We start from the raw sequence: 16,910 nt of genomic DNA, 5'->3' as shown, positions 1-16,910 counted from the left end.
CTTGGTGTAGATCTGTTGTAATTGTGTACATTTGGTGTCCTCTAGGCCTCTTGTATTTGATTTCCCAATTCATTCTTCATGCTTAGGAAATTTTCATATATTTTTTTTTAATATTTATTTTTTAGTTTTCGGTGGATACAACATCTTTATTTTACTTTTTTATGTGGTGCTGAGGATCGAACCCAGCGCCCCACGCATGCCAGGTGAGCGCGCTACCACACTACCACTTGAGCCACATCCCCACCCTTCTTATATTATTTCATTGAAGAGATTATGCATTCCTTTGGTTTGAATCTCTGAACCTTCCTCTATCCTAATAAATCTTAAATTTGTTTCAAGATTGTATATTTTGTCTTCATTGTGTGAGGTCCTATCTTCCAAGTGATATAATCTGTTGGTGATGCTATCTATTAAGTTTTTTAATTGGCTTATTGTTTCTTTCATTTTGAGGATTCCTGTTTGGCTTTTTTTCAGACTCTTTCTCTCTTTCTTGAAGTAATCTCTTGCAACCTGTATTTGCTCTCTTGTCTCTTTGTTGGAGTGATCTATTTTTGTCTGTATCTGCCCACATAGGTCGTTCTTTAATTCCCAAATCATTTTAATTATGTATATTCTGAACTCCTTCTCTGACATTTCACCTACTTTGCTATCTATGGATTCTATTGTTGAGGTGTCTTGGTTTGTTGGGGACACTTTCCTCCCTTGTTTTTTCATGATGTCTTTGAGTCTTCCTCTCTTGCAGTGTAGATCTGAGGTATTATAGCTTCTGCCCTATTGTCTTATAGTGTGCCTACAGGTTACCAATTCCTCACTTTTAAGGGAGAGATTAATATTACAGCACTGAGTGTGCCCAACATGCAGCCATATATCAGTTAGCTTCTATTTTTACATTTACAGTTTTGTCACCATAATCAGAAATGATGAGTTCGTTATCTTCTGCCATGTAGTCAATAGGTTTGCATAGTGGTTTACAGTTTCTGATGGTAGAAGGGGTGTGGAGAGTTGACTGAGATATTTATGAGGTAGGATGTGAGAATATGGAGATATTAGATTATATGACTAGTGAGAGAGTGATCATAGGAAGTTGGCTGTTAGGAGGAGAAACAAGACAGAGGCCACCCCATGCAAGACTCCCTGTTACCTCAGCAACAGGATAGCTGTTAGCACCCCTAGTAGAGAAACCTCTGGTGCAGCCAGGCCCACAGGGACCTTCGTGATGTCTTACTGGGTCCTTATCGTTGTCCCTTGATAGAAGCAGCGATATCCCGGTTTCGTGGTGTGGCAGCCTCAAGCCTATGTGTACCCTGATATTGGGCTGTGGAGCCACACTTTGGTGAATAAGGAACCCCAGTGTGGGGTGGCTCTCTTCCCGGGGAGGGTGGGGGGCTCTCCAGATCTCCTGGCAGGGGTGAGGGGCCAGCAGGCCTCTCTCTAGATCTCCAGGCTGCGATGTCTAGAAGGTTTGATTTTTGTTTTGTTTTGTTTTTTAAGTGTACTGATTCCAAGTTTGGTTCATTTATACGCAACCCACCAAGGTGTATGATGCCTATGTTTCATGGTTTTGGGATCCAGTTTGTTGTTCTATCTATTCTTGACCAAACTTAGGGTGCATCTGGGCAGGTGCTGAGGTGGTGTGCATTGAAAATCCCCATTGGAGAGGAGGCACAAGAGCTTCACATGCAAATGACCAGCACACTCTGGATTAGAAGGACTGTGACTATGAAGGACAGAGTGTCTGTGGAGCCCATATTTTCTCCTGACCATTCATCTCTAAGCTGTTCTTGGTGTGCAGCCACCAGTATCCTGCTATTCCAGAAAGGACACAGATGGCAGTGCTCCCAAACTCCCTCCCCAAGTGTCTGCTCATCATTGTGCTCCTGCTGCTGACCCAGCTGGACTCAGGTAGGTCTCCCTTCCGTACCCGCTCCCTTGCACCTCTGGCCTGCAGATGTCAACGACCCCAGAGGTTCTTCCCAGGTACCCCCCACTGGGACGCAGCCAGAGGAATGGTAAGAGGGAGTCATTCCTGTCACTCTGTGATTCCCACCTCTCATATCCTGCAGGTCCTGCTCATTCTCTAACAGGTCACTTTGAAGTGCTTGGACCTCAGGAGCCCATCCTAGCTTTCATGGGTGAGGACTCTGAGCTGCGGTGGTTCCGGAACACCTTCTTACCTGCCGTGTTGGTGCTCCAGGACAGGCAGGAGCAGGAGGGAGAGCAGATGCCCGAGTATCGTGGGACGGTGATGCTGGTGCAGACAATATCACCAAGGGACACGTGGCCCTGCAGATACACCGCATCAGGACCTCTGATGAAGGGGTGTATGGGTGCTCCTTCAGAGACAAGCAAGCCCAGGGAGAAGCCTTCGTGAATCTGAAAGTAGCTGGTGAGTAGACAGGTTCTGGCTGCTTCGGTGACACCGCTCTGTAAATAATTTAAACTATCTTAATGAGATCTGGGTCTCAGTTCCATGCTGGCAACAGTGTATGTAGCCCATGTGCTTAATGTGTAGTGAAGAAGGATCATCTTGACAACTGCTTCTAAAACCTACAGGATGAAACTGTTGTTCTTAAGTCACAGGCCTAATTTTATCTTTTTGTTGTTGCCAGGGATTGAACCCAGGAGCACTTAACCATTGAGCCACATCCCCGGCCCTTTTCATTTTTATTTTGAGACAAGGCCTCCTAAATTGCTGAGGCTGGCTTTGAACTAACAATCCTCCTGCCTTAGTTTCCCAGGTTGCTGGAATTATAGGCATGCACCACCGCGCTCTGTTCTAATTTTAAGAACACCAGACTGTGTGAACTCTCTTGACAGAGAAATACACATTCTTACATATATTTTAAATTTGAGCAAGTGCCTCTTGAATGGCTTTGCTGTTAAACTCTGTAGTGTTTTCTGTGCCCTCTAGAGTTATAAGAATCAGAGAATCCCTGGAACATCACAGCAAAGGATGTCTCCTGCCCCGGTTCCCAGAGCTTCTCCCATAGACATCCAGAGAAGAGCACAGGAAACGGTTTTCCCTTCCCCACTGGGCCGCCCTCGGGAGCAGCCCTGTTCTGCCTCCTCTCAGCTTTCTCTTCCAGCGGCAAAGCTCCCTTCTCTCCGCCGGAACCGCCCAATTAGGCTGCTTGCCCACCTCGGTCTGTTCTTGCTGCTCCCTCTGCCTGGAAGAGCTGTTCTGGGGTTTTTCTGTCCAGCTGTCCACGTTTCAGCAGCTGCCTCAAATGACCATCATCCCCAGGGGCAGGACTTGTGTCTGATTCCAAGATGGCCTCTTTCTTAGGAGGTCTGTGAAATGATCTTTGTTTGTTTTGCAGCGCTGGGGATCAAACTAGCTGTGTGCCTTCGAGGCAAGTGCTTTGCCACTGAGCTACTTTCCAAGCCCTGAAGTGCCATTTTATATTGATACCTCAGTCCCTTTGAAATGATGAGTTGTGCTGTACCCACTTCTGGATTTCTCGGGTAACTGTTTCTCCTTATAAACACTGGAGTCCTGGGATTGTGAGTCTGCAGAAGGCACCACTGAGATATTAAGCCAGCTTCTCCCTCCACAGCTCTGGGCTCTGAGCCTCACATCACCATGGAAGTTCAGGAGAGTGGAGAGGTCCGGCTGGAGTGCACCTCCGTGGGTTGGTACCCAGAGCCCCAGGTGCAGTGGAGATCTGCCAAGGGAGAGGAGTTCCCGACCATGTCAGAGTCCAGGAGTCCTGACGAGGAAGGCCTGTTCACTGTGGCAGCCTCAGTGACCCTCAGGGACAGCTCCATGGACAGTGTGTCCTGCTGCATCCGGAACCTCCTTCTTGGCCAGGAGAAGGAAGTAGGGGTTTCCATTCCAGGTGAGTAGAACCAGTGCTGACTCCTGTGTGGACACAGCCTCGGGGCTCCCTGACCTGGCACCTGCCCCGATGTGACTTCCTGGTGGAGCTGCCCACTTTCCCACCCTGGGTTGTACAAAGTCTGCTGCCCAAATATGTGAGGACTTAAGGTATAAATTATATAGATCTGAAGAGATTCCAGCTTTTTACACATAGAAATAGAGTTGGCCCACTATCCGCGGTCTCTGCATCTATGAATTCAATAGATTAAGGATAGAAAATGTACAGGAAAATACCTCTGTATGAACATATACAAACTTTTTCTTGTTTTCATCAAATGATATAGTATAACATGCTATTTACACAGCATTTAGATTCTATTTGGTATTGTAAGTAATCTAGAGATAACAAAGCATACCAGGAGGGTGTGCGTGATCATGTACAAATACTATGCACTTTTCTATAAGGGACTTGAGCTGAGCACCTATGGACCTTAGACTCCACAAGGGATCCTGGAACCAATCCCTCAAGGACACTGAGAGAGGACATCTTAATTATTATTAAGCCTTGCATATGGGTGTTGTTCAGTTTTGATGCATAGACTCCTTTCTTTGGGTAGTCAGAAATCTCACATTAGTTTTCTGGTTTTCCAAATGATCCTTAACTGTCACTCTGTTGGGCTTCTGTCAGGTTCCCAGGGTCCTCAGGGAGGGCAGCCTCATTTATCCCTTAGATACCATCTCCCGCATAGGCCATGGCATCTCTTATCCAGGTCACCCATCTCTTATCTAGGTCACCGGTGCATTCAGTATCTCTCTCTCCATTTACCCATTGGTCTTATTTGTTTATTTATTTATTTGGGTACTGGGGATTTGACCCAGGAGCATTTTACCACTGAGCTACACCCCCTAGCCCTTTTAATTTTTTATTTTGAGACAGAATCTTGAAGTTGCTAAGGCTGGCCTTAAATTTGTGACCCTCCTGCCTTGGGCTCCCAAGTCACTGGGATTACAGGTGTGTGCCACCACATCTGAGTCCCTTTGGTTTTTAGTTTGTCTTATTCCTTGATTTCTCCTCCATCCTAGGAATTGGTATTCATCTTCAAAAAGGCTTTATTTATTTTGTGTGTGCATGTGTGTGCGCACATGCATACGCACTCCTGGGGAATCCCACCCAGGGCCTCACACAACTGCAAGACAAGTGTTCTTCCACCCAGCACACCCCAGCCCAAGAGTGTTTTTTGTATGCTACTTATGCCTTGGCTTGGGGTTCCTAGAGAGCTTCAGGGTGGATTGCTGGTCAAGCCAAAGCATAAGTAGAGAGTTGGAACTTTCAGCCCCACCTCCTGGGAGAGGAGAGGAGCTGAAAGGTAAGTTGAGCAGAGGACAAACCTAAAGTTATATAAAGTAGATCCTTGGATAATCTGCATGTAAGGGTAGAGAACAATCAATCATAAAAGCTACAGGAAAATGGAATTTTTAGATGGTCTATTTGGAGACATTTCCAGAAGGAGAGGATACTTATCAGGGTCAGAATCACCAAGATTAGTAGTCATCAAGAAAGATGAGAGACAAGGTGCCATTGAACTGAATTAGGAAGGTTATGGAAGAGACAGTCCAGAGCAGTCTCAGAGGAAGGGTGGGGAGTCAGCGAGCGCTTGCCATTCATCGGTACTAGGGGCGTCTGTCGGTGGTAGGGGCATTTGATCCCCAGCATGCCAAAAACAAAAGCCAGCACTCTTCCACTCCCAGGATCCCAAGTGTTTATGTCAGGAAAGAGACACAGGGCCCGAGGGGGCATTTCACAGTCTCATCCTCCGGCCTCCCTTTATCTTGGAGAGCCATCCTGAAGACGTAAATGATTCCTGTATGAAGGTGGGTCTTAGAACCGTACCTGGGTCCAGCTTCCTGTTGGCCATCTCACCCCATATCTTTCAGCCTAGCTTGTTTGGTTTGTTTTGGTTTTGGATTGAACTCAGGGTGCTTATACCCCTGAGCTATGTCTCCATCTATTTTTATTTTGAGATAGGGTTTCGCTAAGTTGCTGAGGCTGTCCTGAAATTTGCCATCCTCCTGTCTCAGATTCCCTAGCGATTGGGATGACAGGCATGTGCCAACACCTACTTTTAACTAGTTTTGGACCACATCTAATTCAGATATACTCCTCCCCTTTTTTTAAACTTATATAAAACTATATGAAAGGAATAGCATTACTCTTAGCTGTACAGCTTGATGAGTTTTTACATATCACATCTGGTTTTCACTAATTAGAGTTGAACTTTGGCCATTCTCTCATGGTTGGAAAGTGTGCCTAATAGTACCTATGTTTTGTTTTGTTTTGTTTTGTTTGGGTCCTGGGGATTGAACTCGGGGGCACTGGACCACTGAGCCACATCCCCAGCCCTATTTTGTATTTTATTCTGAGACAGGGTTTCTCTGAGTTGCTTAGCGCCTCACCATTGCTGAGGCTGGCTTGGAACTTGTGATCATCCTGCTGGGAATACAGGCATGTGCTACCCGGCTCTTATGTATGTATGTTTGTTTGTTTGTTTGTTTGTTTTTTAGTTGTAGATGACACGATTTTTTATTTTGTTTATTTACTTATTTTTAATGTGGTGCTGAGGATTGAACCCGGGGCCTCACACGTGCCAGACAAGACTCTACCACTGAGCCACAACCCCAGCACCTATGTATTTTTTTAAATAAATGTTTTATTGTAAGATCACTTTAGACTTACATTTAGATGTAAGAAATAAGACAGACATTTCGTGTACTCTTCACTTAGTTTCTTCCAATAATAACATCTTGTAAAGCTGCATACAGTTATCACAGCCAGGATACAGCCATAGGGTCCGTGTTGACAACACTCCAGGGACCACAGTGATCCCTGGGTTGCCCTTTGAGAGCCACACCCGCCTGCCTCCCCCAGCACTCCCTTGAGGCGCCCAGCAGCCACTGACCTCCATTTTCATAACTTGGTCGATTACAAGTGCTGTGTGGGTGGAATCGCTGTGTGTCACCTTTTGAGATTGGCTCTTGCTCTGAGTCTGGTTCCCTGGAGGCCTGGCCAGGTTGCTCCCTGGGTAGTTCGTACCTGTCCATTGCTGGTTTCAGTGTGCCACCATTTGTTCAGCGATCTGTCTGTCAAAGCATACCTTGGTTGTTTCTTGCTTTTGGCTACTACCACATACAGCTATAATTTGTGTGCAAGGTTTTGAACCCAAGTCTTAATTTCTTTGGGATAAATGCCAAGGTGTGTAATTGCTGGGTCTTTAATTAGTTGGTGTGTAGGTTTTTTTTAATAAGAAATGACTGTCATTTCTAGTGTTTTGCCTTTCTGTCAGCAATGTGTCCGTGATCTGTCTCTGCATCTTCACTGACATTTGGAGTTTCCTGTTGTTGTTGTTATTTGTTTGTTTGTTTTTAATATTTTTTAGTTGTTGAGAGACCTTTACTTATATACAGTGCCGAGAACCGAACCCATTGCCTCACACATGCCAGGCAAGTGCGTGTGCTACTCTTGAGCCCAGCCCCGCCCCCCATGTTTTTTATGTTAGTCATTCGATACATGTGTAGTGAAAGCTTGTTGTGCTTTTTAATTTTCATTTTCCTGACTAATGATGCTGAACATCTTTATGTACTTATTTGCCTTATGAATTATCATTTTAGTAATATTTGTTCACATGTTTTCTAATTGGATGTTCCCTTGTTTGGTTTTTCTGTTAAATTTGGGGAGTTTGTTATATATTCAGCGTGAGCAATTTATCAGATGTGGCTTGCAAATATTTTTCTAGTCTGTAGTTTGCCTTTTCCTTCTTTTACCTATTTATTTATTCCATCCCTAGGTTTTGAGGAACCTGTAAACTGCTTTGCAGAGTGGTTGGACTAGTCTGCAGTCCCACCAAGAGTGTACAGGAGGACCTTCTTCTGCACCACCGTGCCAGCACTTACTGTAGTTGTGTTCTCAATCATTGCCGTTCTGACTGGAGTGAGGTGAAATCTTAGTGTAATTTTGATTTGCGTTTCCCTAATGGCTAGAAGTGTTGAACATTTTTGCATGTATTTGTTGGCCATTTGTGTTCTTTTGAAAGAAGATCTTCTGTTTAGTTCTTTTGCCCATTTGTGCATTGGGAAATTTGGGGTTTTTTTTTTATGTTAAGTTTTTGAGATCTTTATATATTCTTGATACTAATCCCCTGTGGGAGGAGTAGCTGGCAAAGATTATTCCCCATCTGTAGACTCTCTCTTCATGCTCTTAATGGTTTCCTTAGCTGTGCAGAAGCTTTTTAGTTCAATGGCATCCCATTTATTGATGCTTGGTTTGATTTCTTGTGCTTTCAGGGTCTTTTCTTTCTTCTTGACAAGATATTTCAGAGAATGTAAGTTTTGAGGTTTTTTTTTTTTTTTTTTAAAGAGAGAATTTTTTAGTATTTATTTTTCAGTTTTCGGTGGACACAACGTCTTTATTTTATTTTTATGTGGTGCTGAGGATCGAACCTAGCACCCCGCACATGCCAGGTGAGCACATTACCACATGAGCCACATCCTCAGCAAGTTTTGAGTTTTGAAGTTCAGTGTGTATGTATCAATTCATCCTTATATGAATTGTACGTCTGGTGTCAAGCATGTGGATATTCAAGTGCTTGTGTACCTTTTGTTAAAGGTGGTTCTTTCCACGACCAAATTGCTTTTGCATATTTTTCAAAATCAGTTGGGTATAGTTTTGTGGGTGCATTCCAAGTTTTTTTCTCTTCCATTGGTCATGTGTCTGTCCCTCTATGGTTCTGATCACTATAGCTATGTGTTAAGGCTTGAGGTCAGGTAGCCTGATTGCTCCTGCTTTATTCTTATTTTTCAAAACTGTTTAGCTATGATAGTACTTTTACCCTTCCATATAATCTTAAAATAATCTACAAAACTTTTTTTTTTTTTTTTAGGGGATTGGGGGTACCAGGGATTGAACCCAGGGGCACTTAACCACTGAGCAACATCCTCAGCCCTTTTTTTTATTTTGAGATAGGATCTTGCTGAGTTGCTGAGGCTGGCTTTGAACTTTCAATCCTCCTGCCTCAGCCTCCTGAGTCACTGGGATTACGAGCATGGGCCACTGTGCCTGGTTTCTGCAAAACTCAATATTTATTTATTTATGTATCTTTAGTTTTAGGTGGATACATTAGTTTGTTTTTATGTGGTGCTGAGGATCAAACCTAGTGCCTCATGCATGCCAGGCGAGCACTCTACCACTGAGCCACCACCTGAGCCCCTCTACAAAACTTTTGATGGCACTTTGTTCAGAATTGAATTAAGTCTGTATATCAACTTAAGGAGGATTGACACCTTTACCAGGTGGATCTTCCAACCCATGAATGGGCTGTTGAGTCAGCTATTTATTGAGCTCTTCTTTGATTTTTCACCAGCATTATATAGTTTTATGCTTACAAATCCTAGATGTGTTTGGCCAGCTTGACATTTGAGCTTTTCATTATTTTTTGAACAATTATAAATGAACAAAAATAAATACGATTTTAATGTCAGTGTCCACATGTTTATTGCAAGTATATAGAAATCAAATTAATTTTTAAATGTTTATTTTGTATTCTGTGACCTTATTGAATAATTTATTAATTATAGGATGTTTCTTGTCAGTTCCTTGGGAATGTCCATGTAGCTAATTATGTCATCTACAACTAGGAACAGATTGGTATGTTGCTTTATGTTGCTGGGGATCAAACCCGGGCCTCATCCATGTTGGGCAAGTGCTGCTTCACTGAACTGCACCCCCAGCCCCTGAGACGGTTTTAGTTCTTCCTCTCTCCACTCTGTTGGCCTTTATTTCCACAGGTGATTGGTAACACCTGACCCTTTATCATTACACAGTGAATTTCTCTAGAGACTTATTAATTTTATACATTTTTTCCCATTCTTTTATTTTTAAATCACCTATACTGTGAGATTTAAAGTTTCTTTACAGTGTATAATTATTTTTTTTAATGTGCTCTACCAATTTCTGTATTAATTAATGTATTTACACTGTTTACATTTAATGTGATCATTATGTTAGGGTTAAGCCTGCCGTTTCGTATTTTCCTTCTATACATGTTCTCTAGTTTTCATGTTGTCTTTTAGCCCGTGTGTTACATGAACATTTTTTAGAATTCCATTTTGATTTATCGTTGGTGTTTTGGGTGTATCTCTTTTTTGTTTGGATAATTTCTTGTAGGTATTCTTTTAGGGTAGTTCTCCTGTCTTCTGCCAAGTTTGAGAAGTTTTCATCGTCATTTCTTGTAGTATTTCTCCAGGTCTCCTGTTTTGTTTCCTGTGACATTCCTTGGATATGCAAGTGTTCAGCACTCAGGTCAGCTCGGAGAGGTCCCAGGGCCCTGCTCTGTCCCCTCAGTGTCTTCTCTCTCTTGCTGGGTGATTTCTGTTGCTCTCTGTTCCAGGCCACCTGTCTTTAGTTCCATTCTATTGTTGCCTCTATTGATTATTTAGCTTAAGTTATTGTATTTTTCAGGTGTAACATTTCCATTCGACTCTTCTTTACCGCTTCAGTTTCTGTGTGGAGATTTTCTGTATCTTTGTTGACATATTCAGGTTTTTCACTTGTTTCATAGTATTTATGTTTGCTCTTTAATCATCTTTGTGACGGAGGCTTAAAATATTTGCCGGACCTCTAGTATCTTAATATTGGCATTTACTGCTTGTTTTTCCTTCCATATGAAATCTTATTAGTTCCTAGTGTGGTGAATGATTTTCAGTTAAAAGGTAGAGATCGTGTTACAAGGCTCTGGATCTTACTTCAGCATCCTCCTCTTTAGAGCGCAGCAGAGATAGATAGGAGACCCAACTCCCCACCCCCAGGCTCCAGGAGGCCTCCTGGCTGAGCAGGGCTGATGACAGCACTGACTCTCCATAAGCCTCCTCCGGCCCACCCTAATGGAGAGGGAGAGGGCCTGTGCCCGTGGAAGCCTGGACTCCCTGCATGGTCTCCACTGCCTCCTGGGTTGGGGTCCTCGCCAGTCCATTGGGATGAAACCCAGGCTCCCTACTCTGCATTCTCTGATGTAGCAAGGTAAGGGTGGAAGTCCAGTCCTCTCTAAGCCTTTTCTTCCTGTGTGTGGGTGGACATGGCTCTCCTTCTGTGCTGTTTGGCTGGAGGAGAGGACAGGGTCTACCAAACAGGCAGCTCTTTTGATGGTTTCCTGGCTAAAAGAACAGGCTTTGTTCGGACTTCCTTTGTTCTTTTGATATTTCCAGGTTTCCAACATCTTTAGCTCAGATTTTTGGTTAATGGGGCAAAAAGAAAGCCCAGGAAACTCGTCACTGTGCCGCCCTTGGGTCCTGATGTTCCCAGCCAGTCCCTCTTCAGAGTGTCCTTGTGTGTGTGTGTGTGTGTGTGTGTGTGTGTGTGTGTGTGTGTGTATAACGTCTAGGATTCTCAGTGCGCCTAACAGGAGCAAAAGGAAAAGTGCATCTCACATCTCACAGGGGAGAATGTTCCTCTGAATTCACAGCACTTCATTACGCTTTTGCCCACCAGATTATGTGGCTTCTTCCCACATCAAGCAATTCTCTATTCCTCTGCAGAAACCAGAGTTTAGTTCTGACTGTTTACCTGGAGTGAGCATGAGGTCCACAGGTAAAGGGCTCCATTCCATGAGATGCCCCACTTGCAATGACAGTCGCAGTTCCCCCTTGTCACCTGTGCTTTGCCCTGACCCACCATATTCAGGAATTTCCACAATCCTCTCCTTGGGCTCAGTAATTGCTAAAGTGACTCACACAAACAAACAAAAAAATCAGTTTGGGACTGGGGTTGTGGCTCAGCAGTAGAGCACTTGCCCAGCACATGTGAGGCCCTGGGTTCCATCCTCAGCACCACATAAAAATAAATAAATAAAATAAAGGTATTGTGCCCAACTACAACTAAAAAATAAATATTAAAAGGAAAGTTTATTTACTAGATTGCTGGTTTGTTATAAAAAGGATACAAATAAAAAGGATACAAATCAGGAACAACTAAATGGAAGAGAAACAGAGGGCAAACTATGTGGGAAGGGGTGCAGAGCGTCAGTGCCCTCTCAGATGCCACACCCACAGGCCTTCAAGTGTCTGCCTCGGGCCTCCAGGGGTCTTACGGAGTCTTGGCCTTGGTGACCACTCCACCTTCAGTCCCTCTCCCTTCACAGGAGGAGGGCTGAAGGTTCCAACCCTCTAAGCAAGAGGTTGGCTCCCCTGGCTCCAGCCCCCACACTGAGCTCTGCAGGAGTACCCCCCATCCCCTGCCACCAAACAGGTCCTTGGCATGCAAAGGACTCTCCACCTCTGAGATCCTAAGGGACTTATGGAAGCCAGATTATGTTATATGCATCTACTCCACTTTCCTGGAAACCATCATTCTATTTTAAATTTGCATTTCCATAAAAACAAATGTTCCATACCTTTTAGATACTTTTTGAACATTTTATTTCTGTTAAATGCCTATTTGAATTTTTGACAATTTTTTTTTTTAAATTGAATTGTCTGGTTTTTTGTTTTGTTTAGTTGTTTTTTTCTTCATTTAATGATTTGTAATTTTTCATATAGTCTGGGCACATTCCTTATTATGTACTAGTAGTTTTCTCTCAGCAACTTCCCTTTTCAGTCCCTTTTGATGAATACAAGGTCATAATTTTAATGAATTCCAATTTTCCTATATAAACTCTTTTCATCAAATAAAAGTTTGACCTTTTTTTCTCTTCAATCTTTTTTCTTTTTTCTTTTCTTTTTTTTTTTTTTTTTTTTGTTTATTTATACAAAAGCTGAGATGTTTCATACAAGGTTAAATGTGAATAATGATAGTTAAAATATTTACCTCTTCCTTCAAAGGGGAATTGTTCAAAATTTCACTATTAAAATAACAATAACTATAGAATTATTATGGATACTCATCAAAATAAGGAAGGTCCTGGCCATGCATGGTGGTGCACACCTATAATCCTAGCTACTGGCAAAGCTGAAGCAGGAGAATCACAACTTCAAGGCCAGCCGCAGCAACTCAGCAAGCCCTTTTTCAGAATTTAAAAATGAAAAAGAGTGCTGGGGTGTAGCTCAGTGGTAGAGTGTCCCTGTGCTCGGTCCCCAGTACCAAAGTCAAAGAATGAATGAATATTTTCCTTCTACTCCTGTTTTGATGAATATGTCACATTTGTCACTTGAGACTTTATTTCAAAGAAGAGAAGGAGGGTCTAAGTTAGCTAATGTAACCAGAAGCAGTATTTACCCTGGCATTTCCAAGTTCCTTCTTTCAACTCAGTTTTCTGGCTGCAGATTTGACAGCCCTTGCTTTCCCCTAATGTCGTTAATGCCTCTGTTCCATTTCATGATGCTCTCCACATAATATTCCACCTTGCACCTCAGAACAGGGCTGGAATCCTGGACGCATCTGGCCTTTAACCAGTAGCAACTTAAGTTTTCAACTTCACTTAATATTCCCTGTCATCAAAATTTCTCTTTCACACATAGATTCTTTTGGGGTGGGAAGTACTGGGGATTGAACCCAAGAGCACCTAGCCCTTTTTACTTTTTATATTGAGACAAGGTCTCACTAATTTGCTTAGGGCCATCTAAGTTGCTGAGGCTGGCTTTGAACTTGGAATCCTCCTGCGGAGTCACTGGTATTACAGGTGTGCATCACTGCACCCAGCTCACATATAACTTCTTAAAAAAAAAAAATCAAAAGAAGGGATAGGGATATAGCTCAGTTAGTATACTGAGTGCTTGCCTTGCTTGTACAAGGCCCTGGGTTTGATCCCCAGCACCAAATTTTGCTTTTCTTTCTTTCTTTTTTTTAAAAAAATATACACAAAACCTCATTCCAAGATCTGACATGCCCAGGTATGACCATCTAGTTCTGTCAGTTGCCAGTCAAGTGACTCAGAGGACCTGAAGTTACTTTATTAAGCCTCATTTTCTAGGGCATAAAAATATAAAATAAAAATTTGATATCACAAAACTGTATTGAGGGTTAGGTAGGATGATTTGTGGGAGAATGTCTAACTCAGTGTTGGCAAATCACACTAATCTTCCCTGATATTCTGATTGTTTTACCTGGACAAACCAGCTATGATGGTTAGGGTAGGGAGCTACAAAAAGACACAGTCAACTCAGTAACATAGAACGAATTTTACACAAATAACAAATGATTTCACGTCCTGCGTATGTGTTTGCAGAGCACTCTCCCAGCCCTCAGAGGAAATGGGTGAAAAGTCACCCAGGTGGGGAGTGAGGGTGTGGGTGCCAGGAAAGCCAGAACTGTTGTAATGGACATTTACTGCCTGTGTTCTGGGTCTCCACAGCGCCGGCCACACAGTGCGAGTTGAAGTAAGGAACAACCAAATGACAAGGTGACCCCACGACTCAGAGTTCTCCTGGGCCTGACAGGTAGAGACGTAGCCCAAAGGATCGGGCCCTGACAGCCGAAGATCCTTGGCTGTGTTTATCCATGTTTCCTGCATGAACATTTTGGCCCCTATTTTAGTCCAACACAAAAGGTTTTCCCGGCCTGCTCCGGTCCTTGTCTGAGGGAAGCTCTCTGGCCCTCCGTCCAGGAAACAGTGCTTCTCAAGAGTGTCTCTGTAGCTCTCAGGAATGGAGGAGAGTGTTTTCAAACAGCACCAGTTCCAAAAAACCAACCTTGCAGGTGAGATCACCAAGCAGTATGGGCACTGGGGTGTTGTGGGGGCTGCTTTGTTCTAATTGGACCCCTGGAAGGCAGGCATCTTTCCCTAGTTAAGGTTGTCTCTTGAGAGCCATTCTGGGGCCTTCACAGGTGCTCTGTCCCTCCACATGCACCTGGACTCGGGCACTGAACTCAGTGAGAATTCCTCTAGGATCACACAGGTCCTAACCTGAATGACTTCTCTTTTGCTGCTTTCTCCCACCTGGAGTGGAACCATTTCTGAAAGTGCTGAGGTCGGAGCACAGCCACTGTCCCCAACCAAGACAGGTTTGGTGGGCGTGGGGACTGCACTCAGGAGTGGGGCTGAGGGCCCTGGAGGAGCTGCATTTCTCCAAAAGCCTCAACAAACCTGTTATGGAGTTGTTTCAGCTCCCTCCTGGCCATTTTAGAAAACCTTCCTGTGTCCTGCAGTGCCCCTGGGACTTTTCATCGCTGCAACAATTTTTGCTTGGAAACTATATAAGAAGGAGAAAGAGAAATGGCAAAACTGGTCCCATAAGGTAAGTCACAGAACATCAGATTATCATGGACATTTGTCAAATGAGGAATCTGTTTTGCACAGGTGGTTGGATAGGATGTCTTGTAAGAAGAATTGTTGTCCCTGGAACCTGTTGTTTCGGAATTTTCAAAGCTGAAAGCATAAACACACAAACCAGGAGTTTGAAGAGGAAGGAGGGTTTTCATCAGAGCTGGAACCCAGCTCCTGAATTAGATCATAAGAACAGGTAATGTCCTCACAGGGCCACAGACCAGCAGGTGTGAGGCGGAGGGTGTGAACTGCGCCCTCCTGAACCCAGCTGGGCTGCGCCCTTGGCCTGCAGTGGGTGCTGGGCTGGCTGCGTTGCCTTCGCTCGCCCTCTAGATGGAGCTGTGGTCTTAGTAGCTGGAGGCGGATCCCAAACCACCAAGAACTTGGGTTACTTCTGCAGAAGCAAAAAACACTTCCTGCTCTTGACTGAGGATCACAGGTGGACCAGGCCTCCACACTGTGTCCCCCACACCCGTTTTCCTCCTTACCTCTCAGGCCTCAGGAAGCATTTGAGGTACTTCTTATCTTACAGAGAAACTCATAAAAATTTGACTCTTTTTTTCCTTTCCTTGTTATAAAATACACAAAATATTCTCCCTCTAACCTGGCACTGACTCACACTTCTGCTTTTTCAGAATGGGAACTGGCTCGTTCACATGCAGGTAGGTGCACTCGTACCTCCGGGCTTTGAGATATAACCTCCCCGGAACTCAAAGACCTAGAATAGAAGAGGCTGATACACTTATGGTCACAAGCACTGGAAATTTTAAGTTGTGGGGAAATCCTGATATTTCCTTGGGACACAGAGGGCTTTGGGGCCCAGAGACAAGTCCCCTCTTGTGAAGGGCCACGTTAGGCATTGTATGCCCTGGACAGTCAGTTCCTGCATCACAGGAGACCCAAACTGCACAGCAGCCAGGCAACTCCCCCTGAGACTGCCAAGTTAGCCCACTGCTGTTTCTTTGGAGAAGGGAGGACAGGTCCTGTGACTGACTGCCACTGACGGTCACATTCTCTGTTTCCAGTTGATGTGACTCTGGATCTAGACACAGCCCACCCTCACCTTTTTCTGTATGAGGACACAAAATCTGTTCGACTGGAGGATTCACGCCAGAAGCCTGAAAACCCAAAGATTTGACTGGTGGCCGTGTGTGCTGGGCCGAGAGGCCTTCACCGAGGGGCAGCATGACTGGGAGGTGGAGGTGGGGGACAGGACCGACTGGCTGGTTGTGGTGTGTAGGGAGAATGTGAAGAAGAAGGGGTTCATCCTCATGTCTCCCATGGCTGGCTTCTGGGTCCTGGAATTATTTGGAAAGGGGTACTGGGCCCTCACTCCACTCCGGACCCTTCTCCAGTTGGCAAGAGCCCCTCGCAGGGTTGGGATTTTCCTGAACTATGAGTCAGGAACTGTCTCCTTCTACAATGTGAACGACAGGTCCCACATCCTCACCTTCTCCAAGGCCTCTTTCTCTGGCCCCGTTCGTCCTTTATTCTGCCTGTGGTCTTGTGATAAGAAGCCCCTGACTATGTACCCAGTGGTCAGGCCTCAGGAAGTCACCATTATTGCTGATGTCTAGGCCCTTTATGGAGATTCTGTTGTATGAGGAGCTGCCCTGAATGACCACGCCTTCCAGTCCTGAAGCAGAGGCTCTAACCAATCACTTCGTGGTGACTTGGACATTGTCCCAGCTGGGATAGCAAGGTAGGTCTCATGTGCAGGCATCACCCCCTGGGGTGAGCTAATCCTACCCCTAGCCTCATTTGAATGGCTTCTTGCCAATAAAAGGGTTCAGTGCATGCTCCTCTCTCTCTTTCCATGGACCTCTTAGTCAGAGGAGCCGTCA

General features: G+C 44.4%; 1 pseudogene; it reads left to right on the top strand.

The window, feature by feature from the left end:
* The window catches only part of LOC124097851 (butyrophilin subfamily 1 member A1-like), a 35,162-nt pseudogene extending 19,029 nt beyond the window's left edge, over positions 1-16,133 (top strand).
* Positions 16,134-16,910: the final 777 nt, after the last annotated feature.

This window comes from Marmota monax, unplaced genomic scaffold (assembly GCF_021218885.2).
Source record: "Marmota monax isolate L192 unplaced genomic scaffold, Marmota_monax_Labrador192_F-V1.1 WCK01_AAM20220418_F8-fsc00141, whole genome shotgun sequence".
NCBI lineage: Eukaryota > Metazoa > Chordata > Mammalia > Rodentia > Sciuridae > Marmota > Marmota monax.
The sequence above is the reverse complement of the archived record's forward strand: the minus strand, read 5'-3'. Positions and strand labels throughout refer to the sequence as shown.